Here is a 20,723-nt window from a genome sequence, read left to right as displayed (position 1 = left end):
AAATAAATACACTGAGAAGCCTGGCGTGGTGGTGCACGCCTTTAATCCCAGCACTCTGGAGGCAGAGGTTGGAGGATCGCTGTGAGTTCAAGGCCACCCTGAGAATACAGTGAGCTCCTACCTCGAAACCCCCAAAATAAATAAATAAATAAATAACAAATGTTTGTGAAGATGTGGACAGAAAGAATCCTTAAGACATTGCTATGAGAATGTAAACTAGTCCAGCCTGGTTCGTTCTCTCTCCTCACAAATAAACAAGTAGAAATATTAAAAAAGAATGTTTTTTGCAAGTAAAAAGGGAAGGAGGGGGAGAGAGAATGGGTCCACACCAGAGCCTCTTCCCACTGTACACAAACTCCAAATGCATACGGCTTTGTGTTGGTACTGGGCAAGTGAACCCAGGCCATCAGGCTTTGTAAGCAAGTGCCTTTAACCACTTAGCAATCTCTCTAGCCCAATAAAAAAATGGGGGGGGGGGTTGCTGGGTTTGAGGTAGGGTCTCACTCTAGCCAAGGCTGACCTGGAATTCACTCTGTAGTCTCAGGCTGGCCTCAAACTCCTCCCTCTGCCTTCCAAGTGCTGGGATTAAAGATGTGTGCCACCACGCCTGGCACAAAAATGTTTTTAAAAATAAACTTACTTTTTCCAATTAGTGACAAATGGCCCAGGGAGCAGTCCACGTTGACCTCAGCCAGTCACTAGTGTGGCCATGTGGGATTCGTGAGCACAGAGACTCCTTTTCCCGAGCACCAGCTGCTCCAGGCCAGGCGAAGCGCGTTGCATGAAGCGCGTCATCAGAGCTGCCATCCAGTACGCGTGAGGACAGAGGCGGTCAGGCTGAGTAACTTTTCCAAAGTCTCTTGTCATAGGCCCACCGCTCCTAGGTCTTTAGGCTTCCAGGTCTCCCTCTCTCTCTCTTCCTGGAGATAGAAGCAGTGCTCCGTGACTGAGCTACAATTGGTCTCCTTTCCCATGATGCCATACTGCCTTTGGTCTCCCTTCCCATGATGCCATAGTGCCTTTGGTCTCCCTTCCCATGATGCCATACTGCCTTTGGTCTCCCTTCCCATGATGCCATAGTGCCTTTGGTCTCCTTTCCCATGATGCCATGGTGCCTTTGGTCTCCCTTCCCATGATGCCATGGTGCCTTCGGTCTCCCTTCCCATGATGCCATGGTGCCTTTGGTCTCCCTTCCCATGATGCCATAGTTCCTTCCGTCTCCCTTCCCATGATGCCATAGTGCCTTTGGTCTCCTTTCCCATGATGCCATAGTGCCTTTGGTCTCCCTTCCCATGATGCCATAGTGCCTTTGGTCTCCCTTCCCATGATGCCATAGTGCCTTTGGTCTCCTTTCCCATGATGCCATAGTGCCTTTCATCTCCCTTCCCATGATGCCATAGTGCCTTTGGTCTCCTTTCCCATGATGCCATAGTGCCTTTGGTCTCCCTTCCCATGATGCCATAGTGCCTTTGGTCTCCCTTCCCATGATGCCATGGTGCCTTTGGTCTCCCTTCCCATGATGCCATGGTGCCTTTGGTCTCCCTTCCCATGATGCCATAGGTCCTTCCGTCTCCCTTCCCATGATGCCATAGTGCCTTTGGTCTCCCTTCCCATGATGCCATAGGTCCTTTGCTAGATTGTGGGGCTTTGACCGCAAAAGACACAAATCATTCTACCTGTCTTTCTACCTTCCTTTCTTTCTTTTTCCTTCCTCCCTCCTTTCTTTTTTTTCCACTTCTTCCTCCTTTTCTTTGTCCCTTTCTCCATCTTCTTTCAATTTTTTTTTTCAAACAGGGTCCAGATCAGTTGACAGTCACAAGGATGATAGTTTAGGCAGGGGGTAGACAATAAATGGCTATTGGGGGGCTAAAGGTAGCCCAAGATCGTTTGGCCCTAACTCTGCACCATGCCGAAGTACATGCAGTTGCTGCTTAGGACTTTAGTTCACAGCACCCTGGCAAAGGTGAAGAGGGGCGGTGTGTCGGGATAGGAAGACGGGGAAAGTATGTCGCCATAGAAGAGGAGCATGGAGAAACCGGCTGTCACTGTCACGTGGCGAGGAGGGTGTGGCTTGTCCTCTGTGCTGATACAGGCACCAAACTTCATGCCACTGATAATGATAAGCCAAATGGCCCAAAGTGTGTTTTCCTAAACATGTCTTGTGAATGACAAGAAATAAATTCTGCTTACTTAGGGATAAAAATGACTTGTAACTTCAAGTCCCCAGAGTTTCCCTCTTGGTAAGTCTACCTTACAATTTATTATTATTATTATTTTGGTTTCTCAAAGTAGGGTCTCACTCTAGCCCAGGATAACCTGGAACTCACTTTGTAGTCCCAGGCTGATCTCGAACTCACAGCAAGCCTCCTACTTCTGCCTCCCAAGTGCTGGGATTAAAGGCGTACGCCAACACGGATAATCATTGAAAAGAAACTTCCTAGGCTGCTGGGAGAGGGAGGGAAGGAAGGGCTAAGGAGGACAGTGACTGTAACCGGTAGTGACATTTTCTGTCCCGCCTATCACCTTGGGCAGGACTACTGCTCACACAATCTGACGGGAAGCTGCCCCACGCTTCCACTACCACAGGGCTGCAACTTCCGCTTCTTCCCAGCAACCACTGTATTCTCTCGAACCATGAACTGAAATAAATCCTCCAGTTGTGGAATGCTGCCCTCTGGGCATGAGCCAGTCATTGCCAACTTTTTGTTGTTGTTGTTTGTTTGTTTTTATTTATTTGAAAGCAACAGAAAGAGGCAGAGAGACAGACAGAATAGGCGCACCAGGGCCTCCAGCCACTGCAAACGAACTCTAGATGCATGAGCCACCTTGTGCATCTGGCTTACGTGAGTCCTGAGAACAGAGCCTTGAACCAGGGTCCTTAGGCTTCACAATTTGCCTATGGGAATCTAGAAATCTCTGTCTAAAACAAAAATTACTTAACCGCTAAGCCATCTCTCCAGCCTCCCCCCCTTTTTTATGGTACCATCTGAATCAGAGCCATTGTGATTACTAGCAAAAGACCCTCAACACAATCAGGCTTGTTGGTGGTCACTCACAGAAGGTGGGTCCTAAGGAGGGTCATTAGATTCCACCCTTTCACTTGTTTCTGTACCCTCTTTTATTTTATCTTATTTTTGGTTTTTCAAAGTAGGATCTCACTCTAGCTCAGGCTGACCTGGAATTCACTTTGTAGTCCCAGGGTGGCCTCGAACTCACAGTGATCCTCCTACCTCTGCCTCCCGAGTGCTGGGATGAAAGGCGTGCACCACCACGCCCAGCTTCCTGCACCCTCTTTCAAGCTGTAGTTATTTCTGCCCCAGCTGCATGTGCTCTCTGGGAGTGCTACCGAACACAAGAAGTGCATAAGTGAAGGAAGGAACCCCCCCATCTCTGCAGCTTTGGGAGGCCATCATCCATGTCAGGGCGATACTTTTCCATGACACAGCACCTTGGTGTCACCTACACTTCTGTAAATAACACCTCACCCACGCTGCACTAAGTGAGCTTGGAGCCTTCGTGAACTCATCAGTTCACCAATGTGACCTTGGATAGAATCACCCCTTTGACCTGTCCTTGGTGCCCTTGTGGTATGAATAGATGTTTATTCATAGCTCCCCTGAAAAAGTTCACACAGAACTCCCTTAATTTGCTTCTATCAGGAATTTCATTACAGTGATAAGACCAAACAACAAATACAGTGGCTGTCTATAAACAGGATAATAGCTTTTAGGAATTTTTTTTTCTTTTAGCCAGAGATTATTCTAGATTCCCAGAGGCAAATTGTAGCTGCCTAAAATGCAGTCTTATCACACATTTTAGAAGCCATACATATCAATAAGGAGAGAAAATTAAACCATATACCCCCCCCCAGGCTGGGTGAAAATAGAGATGAAATTCCCAATATATTAGGGGTGTCCAGTGTTTATTGAATTAACGAATGAATATATCAGCAAGTAGTCTAACAATATAGCAAACAAACCTACTAAGAATTATTTACTTGCTAGGTGGCAGCCCCACATCCCAGACAATTCTACATGCTGGCCTTGTGGGCCAACGTCACCAGAACGGAATAAAACTGGGATTCAAACTAAGGCCCTATAGTTAGAGTCAAACCATTTTTACAACAGAGGGGACAAGACGTCACTACACCACGCCATGCTGCAAGTTTGCAAACTTTAGTCTCAGACTCCTTCATGTTCTGTTTGTTTGTTCTTTTGGGTTTTTCGAGCTAGGGTCTCACTCTAGCCCAGGCTGACCTGGAATTCACTATGGAGACTCAGGCTGGCCTCGAACTCATGATGCTCCTTCGACCTCTGCCTCCTAAGTGCTGGAATTAAAGGTGTGTGCCACCGAACCTGGTTCAAGAATCCAATAAAGATTTGTTTAATTGCTGAGCATGATGATGCATGCCTTTAATGAGTGAGACCCTACCTCAAAAAAAACATAACAAAAAATAAATTAAATACGTAAAAATTAATTAATTAATTAAAAATTGCATGGCTATTTATTGTTGCAGAAATTAAAAACAAGAAATTCAATTGCTTTACTTATTAGTTTTTAAAATAAAAAGAGGGCTAGAGAGATGGCTTAGCAGTTAAGCACTTGCTTGTGAAGCCTAAGGACCCCAGTTCGAGGCTCAAATCCCCAGTACCCACGTAAACCAGATGCATAAGGTGACGCATGCATCTGGAATTCGTTTGCAGTGGCTGGAGGCCCTGGTGCACCCATTCTCTCTCCCTCCCTCCCTCTTTCTCTCTCTGTCTATCACTCTCAAATAAATAAAATAAGCAAAAATTCTTAAAAACTAAAATAAAAATAGAGCCAGGTATGGTGGTGCACACCTACAATCCCTGCACTCAGTAGATGAAGTCAGGAGGATCAAGAGTTCAAGGCCATGGATATCCATTACCTCACAGTGCCTGACACTACCTACACAAGACCATCATAAGAGGAGGAAAAGATCATGACATCAAAATAAAAGAGAGACTGATTGAGATGGGGAGGGGATAAGATGGAGAATGGAGTTTCAAAGGGAAAAGTGGGGGGAAAGGGAGGGTATTACCATAAGATTTTTTTTATAATCATGGAAAATGGTAACTGAGAAAAAAAATAAGAAGTTTTTTAAAAAATGACAAAACCTTAAAAAAAAAAAAAAAGAGTTCAAGGTCAGCTTCTGCTACATACCCAGTTCAAAGTCAGCCTGGACAATATAAGACCTGCCTCAAAAAAAAAAAAAAAAAAAACCAAAAAACTATCTGACTAAATGAACGAATGAATGAATAAACCTATTACCTGTTAGCCTGTTTTATAAAAAGTAACTATGTAGCCCAGACTGGCCTTGAATTTGTGGCTCCTGCCTCAAACTTAAGATAGTCTTCTTGATGTGATATTAATACCTTATAAGATAAAATAGTAACAGGATCCCTTGTGGGGACAAGAGATAAGGTTCTCACACCCTTAATCCTTGAAGCCTGTTACCCACCAAGCTTGTCTTTGTGTGGAACATAACTGTCTCTTATTTCCTTATATCTTATCATAAGGGAAAAACCCACCAGGTGAGGAAAACATCATGAAGTCTACAGGGACAAACTGGCCATTGACCTGTATCTGCTATAGGAAAGTCCCCTTAAGCCATAAGGAAGAGATTTCACAAAGAACCATCCTCCCACCTAACAAATCTCAGACCCCTAACCACTCACCCTCCCCCCCAAAATGGCTGTTCTTTTCTCTGTCAAGGCCAGTCTAACTTCCTGAGACCTATGCTGTTCCTGCTGCCTCAATCCTTTTCTTTTTAAAAATATTTTTTTATTTATAAATGAGAGAGAGAAAGGAGATATGTAGAGAGAATGGGTGCACCAGGACCTCTAGCCATCACAAATTCTAGACACATGCACCACATTGTGCATCTGGCTTTATGTAGGTCTTGTAGAACCTGGAGCCTTAGGCTTTGCAGGCAAGTGTCTCAATGGTTGAGCCATTTCTTTAGCCCTCAACCCCTTTTCTTTCCCATTAAGACCTCTGCCTGATGGGTTGGAATGATGGTTTAGCGATTAAGGCACTTTCCTGTGAAGGCTAAGGACTCATGTTGGACTCTCCAGGTCCCATGTAAGCTAGTCGCAGTGATGCAAGAATGTAATGTTGCACATGCTCACAAGGGGGCACACATGCCTTGAATTTGATTGCAGTGGCTAGAGGCCCTGATGCATGAATTTTTTCTCTCTCCTCTCTCCTATGAAAAAAAAAAAAATCCAGTTGTAGTAGCACACGCCTTAATCCCAGCACTCCAGAAGCAGAGAGGTAGGAGGATCGCAGTGAGTTCGAGGCCACCCTGAGACTTATAGTGAATTCCAGGTCAGCCTGAGCTAGAGTAAGACCCTACCTCAAAAAAAAAAAAAAAAAAATTTTTTTTTAATTGCCTGAGAGTTTATACCATGGCCTCAGTTTTTTGTTTGTTTATTTTTGATTTCTTGTTTGTTTTTGGTTTTTCCAGGCGATCCTCCTAGCTCTGCCCCCTGAATGTTGGGATTAAAGGTGTGAGCTACCACTGGCACAACTTCCATCGCATCCTGTGTCATCTGGAGACTCTAGTAGGATCCTGGAGATGGTCCCAGATCTAGCAAGATCCCCTGGACCCAGGACCTCCACCAGTGGCTTGGCCGCAGCCAGGGACTTCCCTTCCCTTGGAGTGGGGCTGCGACAGGCATGGCAGGAGAAATATTCCAAACAGACATTGTGCACCTCCTCCTGTCAGGCTGTTGAGCCATGGACCCTCCAAAGTATGAAAACTCCCCCAGGAACCACATGCTGGGGGAAGGGAACCGCTGAGTCCCCCGGGAGGAGCTTGTCCCTGAGAAAGAGGTTTGAGCCATGAAGAATGCCATTGGAATTTTGATGGGAATTGCATTAAATGTGTAAATTGCTTTTGGTAAGATTGCCATTTTCACAATATTGATTCTTCTACTCCAAGAACAAGGGATGTCTTTCCATTTCCTAGTGTCTTCTGCAATTTCTTTCTTGAGTGTATTAAAGTTTTCATTGTAGAGATCCTTCACTTCTTTGGTTAAGTTTATTACAAGGTACTTTATTTTATGTATGTATGTATGCATATATTTGACAGAGAGACGTACAGAAAGAGAGAGGGGCAGATAGAGAGAATGGGTGCACCAGGGCTTCCAGCCACTGCAAGCAAACTCCACATTCATGCACCACCTTGTGCATCTGGCTTATGCAAAACCCTGGGAATCGAAACTGGGGCCTTTGGCTTTTCAGGCAACCTCTTAACCTCTTAAGTCATCTCTTCAGCCCTACTTTTTTGTTTTTTGGTGTTTTTGTTTGTTTGTTTGTTTGTTTTGAGGCAATTGTGACTAGAAGTAATTCTCTGATTTAATCTTCAGCATGTTTGTTGTTATTATATATAAAGTCTACTGATTTCTGTGTGTTTATTTTGTATCCTGCTACATGGCTATAGGTGTTTATCAGCTAACAGTTTGTTGGTAGAGTCTCTAGGGTCCTTTATGTATAGCATCATATAATCTGCAAATAATAACTTGATCCCTTCCTTTCCAGTTTGTGTCCCTTTTTTTGTTTTTCTTGTTTTGTTTTTGTTTTTTTGAGGTAGGGTCTCATGCTAGCCCAGGCTGACCTGGAATTCACTAAGGAGTCTCAGGGTGGCCTCGAACTCATGGCGATCCTCCTACCTCTGCCTCCCGAGTGCTGGGATTACAAGCGTGCACCACCACGCCCGGTTTTCAATTTGTGTCCCTTTTATGTGTGTCTCTTGTCTTATTGCTATGGTTAAAACTCCCAGTACTATATTAAATAAAAGTGGTTTGTCCCCATTTTTGTTGGGGTTCCAAATATCCTTGGCGAGGTCTCCATATTTCCACCCCATTCAAGTCAAGTGGCAGCAGATGGGTTGGAGAGATGGTTCAGCAGTTAAGGCACTTTTCTACTGAGTCTAACAATCAGAGTTTGATTCCCCAGCACCCACATAAAAGCCTGGTGCACAAGGTGGCGCAAATACCTGGAATCTGTTTGCAGCTGTTGGAGGCCCCCACGCCCCCATTCTTTGTGTCTGTCTGCCTTTTATCTGTCTCTGCTTGCAAATCAATTTAAAAAAATTTTTTAAAGAGGCAGCAGGAGGATTTCCTCAGGATTGGCCATCCTGGCTTAAAAATCATTTGAGGGCTGGAGAGATGGCTCAAAAGTTAAGGTGCTTGCCTGAAAAGCCTAAGGACTGGGGTTCAATTCCTCAGTACCCACATGCATCTCGAGTTTGTTTGCAGTGGCTAGAGGTCCTGGCACACCCATTCTCTCTCTCTCTCTCTCTCTCTCTCTGTCTCTGTCTCTGTCTCTGTCTCTCTCTCTCCATCTATCTCTTTCTGCTTACAAATAAAAAAATATATTTTAGGGGACTGGGGAAATGGCTTGGTGGTTACGGCATTGGCCTGTGAAGCCTAAGGACCTGGGTTCGATTCCCCAGGACCCATGTAAGCCAGATGCACAATGGGGCACGTGTGTCTGGAGTTCATATGTAGCGGCTAGAGGTCCTGGCGTGCCCATTCTCTCTCTCTCTCTGTCTCTTTCTCTCTCATAAATAAATAAATAAAATATTTTTAAAATACACTTTAAAACAAATGGCAGGCAAGAGGCATGCACAGTTGATCAGTCCTGGGCAAAGTGTGTTCTAGTCCATCATTGGCTCAGGACTGCCTCCGCTCCAGTACCTCTTGCAAGATGGGCCAGCAAGTTGTCAGAACTGTGTGAAATGTCTTCTGTCTTCGCAGGAGACAAGCTCCTCCTCTGGCTGGCATGAGGCCCCCAGCTATCTCTTCCCCCAGTGAGACACCTGGGGGATTCCAATTCCTAATGTCTCTCAATAGTCTGACAAAGGGAGGGAGAGGCACAAGAGTCTCTTTGAAGTCCCTTCACACCTCTTCGCTGCTGCCAGGACAGTTGCAATCACGGGTTTAAGCCTCCACTCCCACCCCCATAGAGCCCCAAACCTCTCTGCAAAAAGTTCAGTACTTGGGGGGGGGGTCCATCCTCACTCAAGGAACCCAAACATGGTCCCTGATGGAAAGAAACAATAACCTCATTCTCTAATCCCAAATCTGAGAGACAACTTTGAATAGTTCTGGGCATGCTGAGTTTCTGCTCAATGTGCTCCCAAACGGATGGCAAAACCTGTGCATGAGATCTTAAAAGGGAGACAAAGAGCCTTTCCCCTGGAGTAAAGAACGTCAGTGTGGGGTGTGAGGGCGATCTGACTCTGACACCTGTCACCCCATTGACCGGCAGGTTTGATCCGGCTGATCTGGCTGGCGAGGTTGGTGTCCCCTTCCGCCCTCACCGCTTCACATGCCTCCCGCCCTGAAGCTCCAAGCTTGGCTGAAGAGGACGACCTTCCCCAAATACAGGAGGTCTGGTCTTCCATCAAGGGTATATGAGAAGCTTCACTTCCCCGCCAGATGCTCCAAACAAGCTCTCAAGAATGTCAAAATGCCATCTATGGTGGTGTACACCTTTGATCGCGGAACTTGGGAGGTAGAGGTAGGAGGATTGCCGTAAGTTCGAGGCCACCCTGAGACTACATAGTGAATTCTAGGTCAGCCTGGGCTAGAGTGAAACCTTACCTCGAAAAAACAAAAACAAAAATAAATAAATTTTAAAAGATAGATGAAATACATATACATACAATGGAATATTTTTCAGTTAAAAAAAAAAAAAGAAAATTCTGAGCCAAGAACGGTGGTGCATTGCCTTTAATCCCAGCACTTGGGAGGCAGAGGTAGGAGGATCACCATGAGTTCAAGGCCACCCTGAGACTACATAGTGAATTCCAGGTCAGCCTGGGCTAGAGTGAGATTCTACCCCCAAAAGTAAAAATAATGAGTAAGTAAATAAATTTTAAAAAAGAATGTCAAAGTGAAGCAGACCCTTAGAAGTGGCTGCTGCTGTGTAGGGCTGCGTCCTCACTTGGCCCCACAGGGTAACCAAGGGCTGGATGGGAGGCCGGCATCTTTGTTTTCAGTGTGTCTTTACCTTGGCTGAAGGCACAGAGATAAGTGATTGTCCTCAACCTTTCCTCCTGATTCACTTTGAAGTCCAGGAAGAGCGAACCATCCCATCAGAGAAGGACAGTTATCCTAGAGGATGAGGCTGCACGCTCAGGGATGAATGGCTGATGACCACATTAACAATTTAATAATTTACCTGAACTACCACCATCAACGATGGGCAGGACCACACACCTTGACCAGGACTGCTCAGCGACACACATCTCTTGTCAGCTTCGTGTCAGTACTCTGAAGAGGAACGGGGAGCACACGACCACTGCATTTGTCCCTCTTCCCAATGTGGCCATACTGGTTAAATATCCTTTCTGGGCTTCTCACTGTGACTTGAGTCTGTAGTTGGCATGCTAGAGGTGCTTGGCTGAGCCTAACTTGTTGGGGCTGCTGGACCTTTAAGTCTTTTATCCAAAAAACGAGTAAAAAAAAAAAAAAATGGGAGCCAGGTGTGGTGGTGCACGCCTTTAATCCCAGCACTCAGGAGGCAGAGGTAGGAGGATCACCATGAGTTTGAGGCCACCCTGAGACTACATAGGGAAAGACCCTACCTCAAAAAACCAAAAATAAGAAATTAATTAATTAATTAATTAATTATCTACTTTGGTTTTTTGAGATAGAGTTTCACTCTAGCACAGGCTGACCTAGAATTCACTATGTAGTCTCAGGGTGGCCTCAAACTCACAGTGATCCTCCTACCTCTGCCTCCTGAGTGCTGGGATTAAAGGCCTGCACCACCACAGTTACTAAATTTTGAATGAATTCTATGGCTATAGAAGATTGTATTCATTAGTAGTTTCATTCAGATTTTACTGTTTGATAATACTGTTTGCTTCATCTATTTTTTGTTTGTTTGGTTGGTTGGTTTTCAAGGTAGGTTCTCACTCTAGCCCAAGCTGACCTGGAATTCACTATGTAGTCTCAAGGTGGCCTTGAACTCACAATGATTCTCCTACCTCTGCCTCCTGAGTGCTGGCATTAAAGGCATGCGCCACCATACCGGGCAAATATTTCTTTTTTTCTTTGCATTCTATTAACACCTTTTATTCAATTAACCAAATATTTCTTTAATTAAAAGATCCTCACGAGATTGGACCTGTTAGCATGTCCTCATGGAAGGCAGAGGAGGCTCACGAAAGTCATGACTTGCCAAGACTCAAAACCCAACTTCTGGGAGCGGGACTCCTCGGTGGTAGAGCCGCTTGTGAGTTATCCGCACGTGCGCCCATAAGCAATGGGAATAAATTCACCGGCCCAGCACCTGGACTTGGACAGAATCCTTCCTCTGGTCTGTGGGTACCCTCGTTATCTGGGGTGAATGGATTTTTCTTTGTTTCCCCAGGAAAAGTCATACAACAACTAGTTAATGAGGTTCCCAAATCTAACCTTGGATCGACACCTCACCCAATCCAGGTTTAGAAGCTAAGGGACATCATTGCTGAGAAGACTGACAGAGCGTCAAGCCGTCCTGCTGAAGCCACACTGCGGGCGTGGCCAGCGTGAAATCCAGTCGCCCCGCTCCACCCTTCACCCCGCAAGAACGCCGCTGTGCTCCGCCACCCAGGCTTGAAAGACACGTCCCCTGAAAACCCTGAAGTCAAACGGATTACTGATGGTAGCAGTTTTCCTTGAAAAGTCCAGATATACAATAGTTATGTGTAGGCTATAATATGATATGAAATGAAATGCTTTGATAGCATGTAGGCAAATACCTACCCCCCTCACACCTTTAAACTTTTTGAATTGGGAAGGACATTCGAGCAAGCAATGAGCCTCTCTCTGGCTTGAGGCTGGGGGCTCTGGGTGCGGATGCAATCAGCCCAAGCGCTGTGGAAGCACAGGAACAGAGCCACGCATCCCTCCTGAGATGAAGGCTCCATCACCCAAGGCATATGGAGCGGGGGGAGGGGGGGGGGACCAGTAGGGGCACTCAGTTTTCACCAATGGAGGTCCCCATGAGTATCACAGGCTGGAAGACACTTGTGGAGGGACAGGCATGACTGAGTGAGCTGGACATGCAAGAGGTGGTGTTTAATGTCCACTTCATGGGACCAGATAGGACAGGGTTCACCAAAGGATTAAGAAAGAAATGGGGGGTGGCTGGGGAGATGGCTTGGCAGTTAAGGCGCTTGCCTGCAAAGCCTAGGGACCCAGGTTGGATTCTCCAGGACCCACATAAAGCCAGATATGCATGGTGGCACATGCATCTGTAATTGTTTGCAGTGGCTGGAGGCCCTGGTGCACCCATTCTCTCTCTATCTGCCTCTTTATCTCTTTCAAATAAATAATATATATATATATATATATACATATATACATATATATATATATGCGCATGCATATACACATACATACACACACATACACACACACATACATACATACATACATATATATATACATATAGGCCAGCATTCAGGAGGCAGAGAATAGGAGGACTGCTGTGACTTTGAGGCCAGTCTGGGACTAGAGTGAGTTCCAGGTCAGCCTGGGCTACAGCAAGATCCTACCTAAAAAGAAAAAAAAAAATTAATTTTAAAATGATTTTGTTTTTCCAAGTTAGGGCTTCACTCTAGCCCAGACTGACCTGGAATTCACTAGGGAGTCTCAGGGTGGCCTCGAACTCACGGCGATCCTCCTACCTCCCTCACAAGTACTGGGATTAAAGGCATGTGCCATCACACCCGGCATGATTCTTTTTTTAAATTTATTTATTTATTTATTTATTTATTTATTTATTTGAGAGCGACAGACAGAGAGAAAGAGGTAGAGAGAGAGAGAGAGAATGGGCATGCCAGGGCCTCCAGCCACTGCAAATGAACTCCAGACACGTGCGCCCCCTTGTGCATCTGGCTAACGTGGGTCCTGGGGAATCGAGCCTTCACAGGCAAGTGCTTAACCGCTAAGCCATCTCTCCAGCCCCCGGCATGATTCCTTACATATGCTAGTCAATTCTTCAAGGCAACAGTGAATTTGAATGCTAATGAGATGGATGTGCTTGCTTATTTTTACATAAAGAATTAAATCGTGGCTGAATATTTGATATTGAAGCCTGTAGCAGGGCATCTTTAGCTTTTTTTTAAATCTTAAATCATTTTTTACTGTTAAGTAGAAATGTATGAGCACATTGTATGTTGGTGCCATCTTGTCCCTCCTCCCTGCCCCCACTCCACTGAGGGCCCTCCAAGAAAAGGATTCAGCAAGGGCCTCAGCCATGGCACTCTGGTGGTGTTGCTGAGCTCTTTGGTGGGGCTCAGCCTCTACAATGCTCTTGGAGCAAGCTAATGTATGTGTAGGACAGGCTCAACAGTGGTGTACCCCAGTACCCCAGTGCTCTGTTGGGTTAGAAAACAAGAAGCCAAGGTGCTATGGCTGGTGGCCATGGCACAAGCAACCTGAGCAAACAGTCCCAGTATATAAAGAGTATTGCAAGCCGGCCGTGGTGGCGCACACCTTTAATCCCAGCACTAGGGAGGCAGAGGTAGGAGGATCATCAAGAGTTCGAGGCCACCCTGAGACTACATAGTGAATTCCAGGTCAGCCTGGGCTAGAGTGAGACCCTACCTCGAAAAACCAAAGTATCACGACAGATGAACTCCATTACAGGGTCCACCTCAGTGACAATGCAGACAGCTTATCTACAGAGGTGTAGATGGAAGGCCTTTGTCCAAGCCTCTTTCAGGGGTGGCACAAGGTCAAACTCGGCAAATCTGCAACAGTGTGAGGCGGTTGTTTGCAGGCCTGGCCTCCAGTGCCATGTAGCTTATATTGGAACCGGTGTCTTTTCAAGCCAGCAGGTCTCCTTGGGTTTGAATCACTAGTTGAGCTATACAAAGCTCAGGAAGGAGCTCCATCCATCCCTGTCGTGGCTGGGTACATAGAAGGCCCAACTAGTGGCCTGAATAAAATGAGAATTCCACTGCCAGCACTTGGGAGGCAGAGGTAGGAGGATCACTGAGTTCAAGGCCAGTCTGAGAGTGCCTAGTGAATTCCTGGTCTGCCTAGGCTAGAGTGAGATCCTACCTCGAAAAACTCGGAAAAAAAAAAAAAAAACCCTAGATGATAAGACCCTGTTTATGAACATGAACATTTTGATCATAAGGCAGAGAAATCAGACTGGGACTAAGCTGGAAGCTCCCTTTCTGCCAGTTGACCGTCACTGTGCCAAAAGGTGCCGTGCAGGCCACCAGGGGAGAACTGTCACCAGTGGTCCAACCCAGCAATGGACCCTGTATGCTACACCATCAGGCTGCCAGGCAAGATGTGCCCACAAGTTCAATAGTAGCATAGCCACAGCAGTTGGAGGGGGGGCAGCCAACAGCTTTTCAATTAGATTTAAAGCCCGCTCGATGGGAGAAGTCATGTCTGGTACTGTAAGCCAGGACAAAAATCTATGGCTAGGGAGGTCATAGACCCTATGGGGAAGCGACTTCTGTTGTTTTAGTAATTGCTTTCCTTTTTGTGTGTGTGGTTTTTTTCTTTTCAATTTTTTTTTTATTAACAACTTCCATGATTATAAAAAATACCCCATGGTAATGCCCTCCCTCCCCCTTTTTTTTTTTAAGTAGGGTCTTGCTCTAGCTCAGGTGACCTGGAATTCACTATGTAGTCTCAGGTTGGTCTCGAACTCACAGCGATCCTCCCACCTCTGCCTCCTGAGTGCTGGGATTAAAGGCGTGTGCCATTACGCCCAACCGGAAGACATTTTTGTGCTACAGAGACTCATGGCCAACCAAGCTCCTGAAGCAAAGTGTCTGCTGCTGGGACACAGGCCCAACACTCAGCTATGACTGGAGGAAGATGACCTAATGTCTGTATCACCTGCCCCGAGGCTCAGGGCACATTGCCTAGGACAGGATGGGAAGAATGTAGGAGCCAGAGGAAGGAGTGGAGTGCTGTGTGACGGGTCCTCAGGGAAAAACAACTGTTGCCATCTTCATCAGAAGCAGCTGTGACTCCTCACAAGCAACTCCCCAGACTGTGGCTATTTGACCTTTCCCCGTAGAAGGAGAGGGACAGGGAAGGCCCCTCAAACTTGCACTGAGCCTGGCGTGGTGGCGCACCCCTTTAATTCCAGCACTCTGGAGGCAGTGGCTGGAAGCGTTAGTACACCCATTCTCTCTCTCTCTATTATCTATCATCTATCTCTATCTCTCTGCTTGCAAATAAATAAATAAAATAGAGTTCACATAACATGCTGTTTTAGGGAAACAGGAATCATGATGGCTAAAAATTTCCCAATAAAATGCAAAGATCTAATCTTGCAATTCCAGTCAGTACAACTCTCTAGATATGTGGAAATAATTCACTGCAAGGGACACCCATGAAATGGGTCCTTATTTAGTAAGCCAAGGCAAGTGCGTGCCAGAGAAGATTATAAAGTGTGCAACGAAAACCCGAACTCCCTCAGAGGATCCCAGGCAGCTACATAAACTTGACCCTAACTCTTGGTCCACTTGATTTCATCAAAATGCCTCAAGGCCCCACTTCAAAGTACTTCCCAATTTCTCTTTGACCAGGGCACAATCTTTTTTTTTTTTTTTTTAAATTTTCTGAGGTAGGGTCTCACTCTAGCTCAGGTTGACCTGGAATTCACTATGTAGTCTCAGACCGGCCTCAAACTCAGCGATCCTCCTACCTCTGCCTCCCAAGTGCTGGGATTAAAGGTCTGCACCACCACACCCAGCTGAGGGCACATTCTAACAATGCTTTTCTTCAGCCTTTGGGCCCCCACCACTTGGTTCTATCACTAGGAGTTTTAACTCCATCAGCATCTCCCTCCCAGAACTACAGATTGATAGACACATGTTCTGCTGAATTCTCTTTGGTAGGCAGCCAACGCTTCTGACTGTTTCTCCCTCAAGCTTTTTGGATGTATTAACAACCAATGTTTTATAGGAGACTGCTTTGGTAGATATGCTGTGTCTTGACAAATAATCTATACTAAGCCTAAAGGGCAGGGCATGATGGCACATTGCCTTTAATCCCAATACTCTAGAGGCTGAGGTAGGAGTTCTGGGATTAAAGGCATGCACCACCACGTCTGGCTAGAGCTAAATCTTATATTAGCACTCAGGATGCTGAAGTAGGAGGATTGCTGTGAGTTTGAGGCCAGCCTGAGACTATATAGTGAATTCCAGGTCAGCCTTGGATAGAGCAAAACCTTACCTCCAAATACCAAAAAACAAACAAAAAAACCACAAAGCCAAAAATGAAAAAAAAAATGCATTACAGAGGAATATGGGGCAGGAGAGATGGCTTAGCCAAAGGACCCAGGTTCAACTCCCCAGGACCCACGTAAGCCAGACGCAGAAGGGTGCACATGAATCTGGAGTTTGTTGGCAGTGGCTGCGGGTCCTGGCATGCCCATTCTCTCTCTGTCTCTCTTCTCTCTATCTCTGTGCTTGCAAATAAATAAAATAAGAATAGAATCATTTTTTTTTAAGTGCTGGGATTAAAGGTGAGCTACCACACCTGGCTTTAAAAAAAAAAAAAAGAGGAATATGTCCTGGGGGAATAAAACAGTAGCAGGAATAATGACTCAGATAGGGGCCACAGATGACAGCTGATCACACAGATATCCATAGTATCTGTTATCCACTGAGTTTCTCTCCCTTGTTAGCAATGTGGGAAATATGTGTGTCCCTTTTCCCTTTATCACAAAGGAAATTCCACAAGATACATGATGATGCCATATGTCTCCAGGGACCAACTGTCTATCCACTGATCTATATCTTACATGGGAAAGTCTTCTTAAACCATGAGGAAGAGATTTAATAACAAAACTGTCTTCTTGACCAGCAAACTCCACTCCCCTCGGAGAATCTGATAAACTGGTCATTTTTTTTCCTATCGCCAGGCAGTCCAATTTCCAAAAAATCAGTCTGTTCCCTTTTCCTGAACCCTTCTCTTTCTAAGTAAAACTGTTGCCTGAAAGCCAGGTGCGGTGGCCCATGGCTGTCATCCCAGCATTTAGGAGGATGAGATAGGAAGACTGATAAAAGTTCAAGATCAGCCTGGGGCACATAGTGAGTTGGAGGCCATTCTGAGCCACAGAACAAGGCCCTGCATCAAAAAAGCAAAATAGGGCTGGAGAGATGGCTTAGCGGTTAAGGTGTTTGCCTGAAAAGCCAAAGGATCCGGATTCAATTCTCCAGGACCCATGTTAGCCAGATGCACAAGGGGACTCATGCATCTGGAGACCCTTTGCAGTGGCTAGAGGCCGTAGTGCGCCCGTTCTCTCCCTCTATCCCTCCCCCTGCCTCTTTCTCTCTCTCAAATAAATAAATAAATAAAAGCAAAAAAAAAAAAAAGACACCTTTACCTGAGAGCTTGTACTCATTCTTTTTTTTTTAAATTTGGTTTATTTTTATTATTTATTTAGTTGAAAGCAACAGACGGAGAACGAGGCAGATAGAGAGAATGGGCACACCAGGGCCTCCAGCCACTGCAAATAAACTCCAGACGCGTGCGCCCCCTTGTGCATCTGGCTAACGTGGGTCCTGGGGAAGTGAGCCTCGAACTGGGGTCCTTAGGCTTCACAGGCAATCGTTGAACCACTGAGCCACCTCTCCAGCCCAAGTCTGTACTCATACTATAACCACTGGGACAAGGTTCCTTGTATCTGATCCCATCAGTTTCTTAAAAGTTACAAAATGAAATTTCAAACCATATTGTGAACCTTCTGTAGTGTTATATGAAAACCCATTGGCCCATGGGGCTGGAGAGATGGCTCAGAGGTTAAGATGCTTGCCTACAAAGCCTCATGACCCAAATTTGATTCCCCAGTGCCACTGCAAAAAGTAGTGCATGCATCTGGAGTTAATTTGCAGCGGCAGGAGGCTGCGGCATGCCCATTCTCTCTGTTTCTCTTCTCTAGCTCTTTCAGCCTGCAAATAAATAAATAAAAATTAGAAAAAAAAATTCTAAAAACCACTGGCCTGTGACACAAAATTCAATTTTTGTCCTTGAAAACAGGTTCTGTCACTTGTTTTTCTTTATGTGACAGACTTACCTCTGCCAAACAACTAAGTTTGAATAATGAGTTAGTCATTGTCACAACAAAAAGTGGGGTTTCAGCTGGGCGGGTGCACACCTTCAATCCCAGCACCCAGGAGGCAGAGGTAGGAGGATCGCCGAGAGTTCGAGGCTACCCTGAGTCTACATAGTGAATTCCAGATCAGCCTGGGCTACAGGGAGAATCTACCTTGAAAAACAAAAGTGGGGTTCCACAAGTAAAGTTAGTTCAGCTCCTGTCTTGAATAATCAAGGAAGTGCTTCACCTCCAGATGGCGCTCTTACTCAATCACCACAGCGCCCCGGCTGCGTTCACAGGGCTCCTCCCTCTGCCTACAAAGCTGTCCTGCTGCTCCCTGGCTTTGCAAAAGGAGCTGGAGTTGGCGCTCTAAATGAATACCCGGGACCTGGATGGACAGATTTGGCACCTTTCAGGAGGCTAAGGTGGAAGGGAGGGGCGCCTGAGTTTCAGCTCTTTGTAAATTTTAGATTTTTTTAAAAAAGTTTTTTGATGGGTTGGAGAGATGGCTCATTGTTTAAGGTACTTGCCTGCAAAGCCTGACAACCCTAGTTTGATTCCCCAGCAAAGCCAAATGCACAAAGTGGCTAATGCGTCTGGAGTTCATTTGCAGTTGCTGGAGTCCTATTCTCTCTGCTTCTCAACTCTCTCTCTCTCTGCTTGAAAATAAATGAATAAAAATATATTTTTTAGGGCTGGAGAGATGGCTTAGCAGTTAAGCACTTGCCTATGAAGCCTAAGGACCCTGGTTCAAGGCTCGATTCCCCAGGACCCACTTTAGCCAGATGCACAAGGGGGCGCACGCATCTAGAATTCGTTTGCAGTGGCTGGAGGCCCTGGGGCGCCCATTCTCTCTCTCTCTGTGTTGCTCTCAAATAAATAAATGAAAATAAAAAATATTTTAAAAAATTTTTAATGTTTTCAGAGTGGGGCGTGGTGGCGCACACCTTTAATTCCAGCACTGGGGAGGCAGAGGTAGGAGGATTGCTATGAGTTTGAGGCCACCCTGAGACTACATAGTGAATTCCAGGTCAGTCTGGGCTAGAGTGAGACCCTACCTTGGAAAAATAAAAAAAAGGGGGGGGGGGCAGGAGGAATGCTTAGTGGTTAAGGCATTTGCCTGCAAAGCCAAAGGACCCAGGTTCGATTCCTCAGGACCCATGTAAGCCTGATGCACACGGTGGTGCATGCGTCTGCAGTTCATTTGCAGTGGCTGAAGGCCCGGGCACAGCCATTCTTTCTCTGTGTACCTGCCTCATTCTCTCTCTCTCTCAAATAAATAAAATAAGCAAAACGAAAGTAAAGTGGTGTCGTGCCCACGTAGGAGTAGAAAGATTTTTTTTAAATGTTTTTTTCTCAATCTTTTTTATTTTATTTTATTTTTTAAATTTTTATTAGCATTTTCCAGGATTATAAAAAAAAATCCCATGGTAATTCCCTCCCCCCCCCCCCATTTTCCCCTTTGAAATTTAAAAGTTTTTTGAGGCAGAGTTTCCCATGAGTGGCACCAGGATGGCAGGCACGATCAGCGAGGGTGAATGTTCCTGTCTGAATTAAGTGCCAAGCACAGGTGTTAAGAGTTAGCCAAGAAGTTATCACTAACCCCAACCCCTCTCATCACTAGAAAGAACTAAAAACAGAAGTCGCGCTGGGCACAGTGGTGCACACCTTTAATCCCAACAGAGGAGTTCAAGGCCACCCTGAGACCACATAGTGAATTCTAGGTCAGCCTGAGCTAGCGTGAGATCCTACCTAAGAAAATAAAATCCAAATAAAATAATTTTTTTTAAAAAAAAAAGGAAATCAACACAAGGAAGAATTGCAATGGGCCTGGAATTATCTTCTTTGGTTCCAGCACAGGCACAGCTCGCCCAGAGGACTCCACTGTGGCCCGTGCACAGTTCCTGACCTCCGGGGTTCGCTCTCCGGGGGAGAGGACCGTTACACAAAGAGGTAATTGCAGACTCATCCCTTTGGAGAATGTTCAAATTCTGAAGCAAGGCCTTTGAGGCTCTGTGTGACTTGGTGCTTGTGGCCATCCCAATCCCTCTTCCCCATCCCTGTTCTCTCCACCCACCATGGTGTCTCCGCCACACGGAACAGGCTTTTTGTGTCTTTGTTTAAACTGCCCTCACCTGCAGGTCCCATCCTCCCCCCCCCCCCCCAGGCTGGCACAGACCCCCTGCTCCCTGTCTCTGACAGTCGGTGTCCACTGTAGCAGATTCCAGCTGGGAGGAGGAGGAGGCTGACCCTTAATTCAACTCTGAAATTTGCTCTGTACCTGGCTGGACATTTCACCTCATGAATGGTGACTTCAAACACATACACTCACACATAAAGGAATACTGGGAGAGAAAATAGATCTCCATTGTGATAATGAAGGAGGATAGGAGAAAGCTAGCTTTAAACAATTGTTTTTATTTATTTATTATTTGAGAGAGAGGGAGAAGTAGAGAGAGAAAGAAAGAGAGAATGGGCACATCAGGGCCTCCAGCCACTGAAAATGAACTCCAGATGCATGTGGCCCCTTGTGCATCTGGCTAACATGGGTCCTGGGGAATTGAACTTGGGTCCTTTGGCTTTGCAGGCAAGTGCCTTAACATCTAAGCCATCTCTCC

Source organism: Jaculus jaculus, chromosome 9, assembly GCF_020740685.1.
Source record: "Jaculus jaculus isolate mJacJac1 chromosome 9, mJacJac1.mat.Y.cur, whole genome shotgun sequence".
NCBI lineage: Eukaryota > Metazoa > Chordata > Mammalia > Rodentia > Dipodidae > Jaculus > Jaculus jaculus.
The sequence above is the reverse complement of the archived record's forward strand: the minus strand, read 5'-3'. Positions refer to the sequence as shown.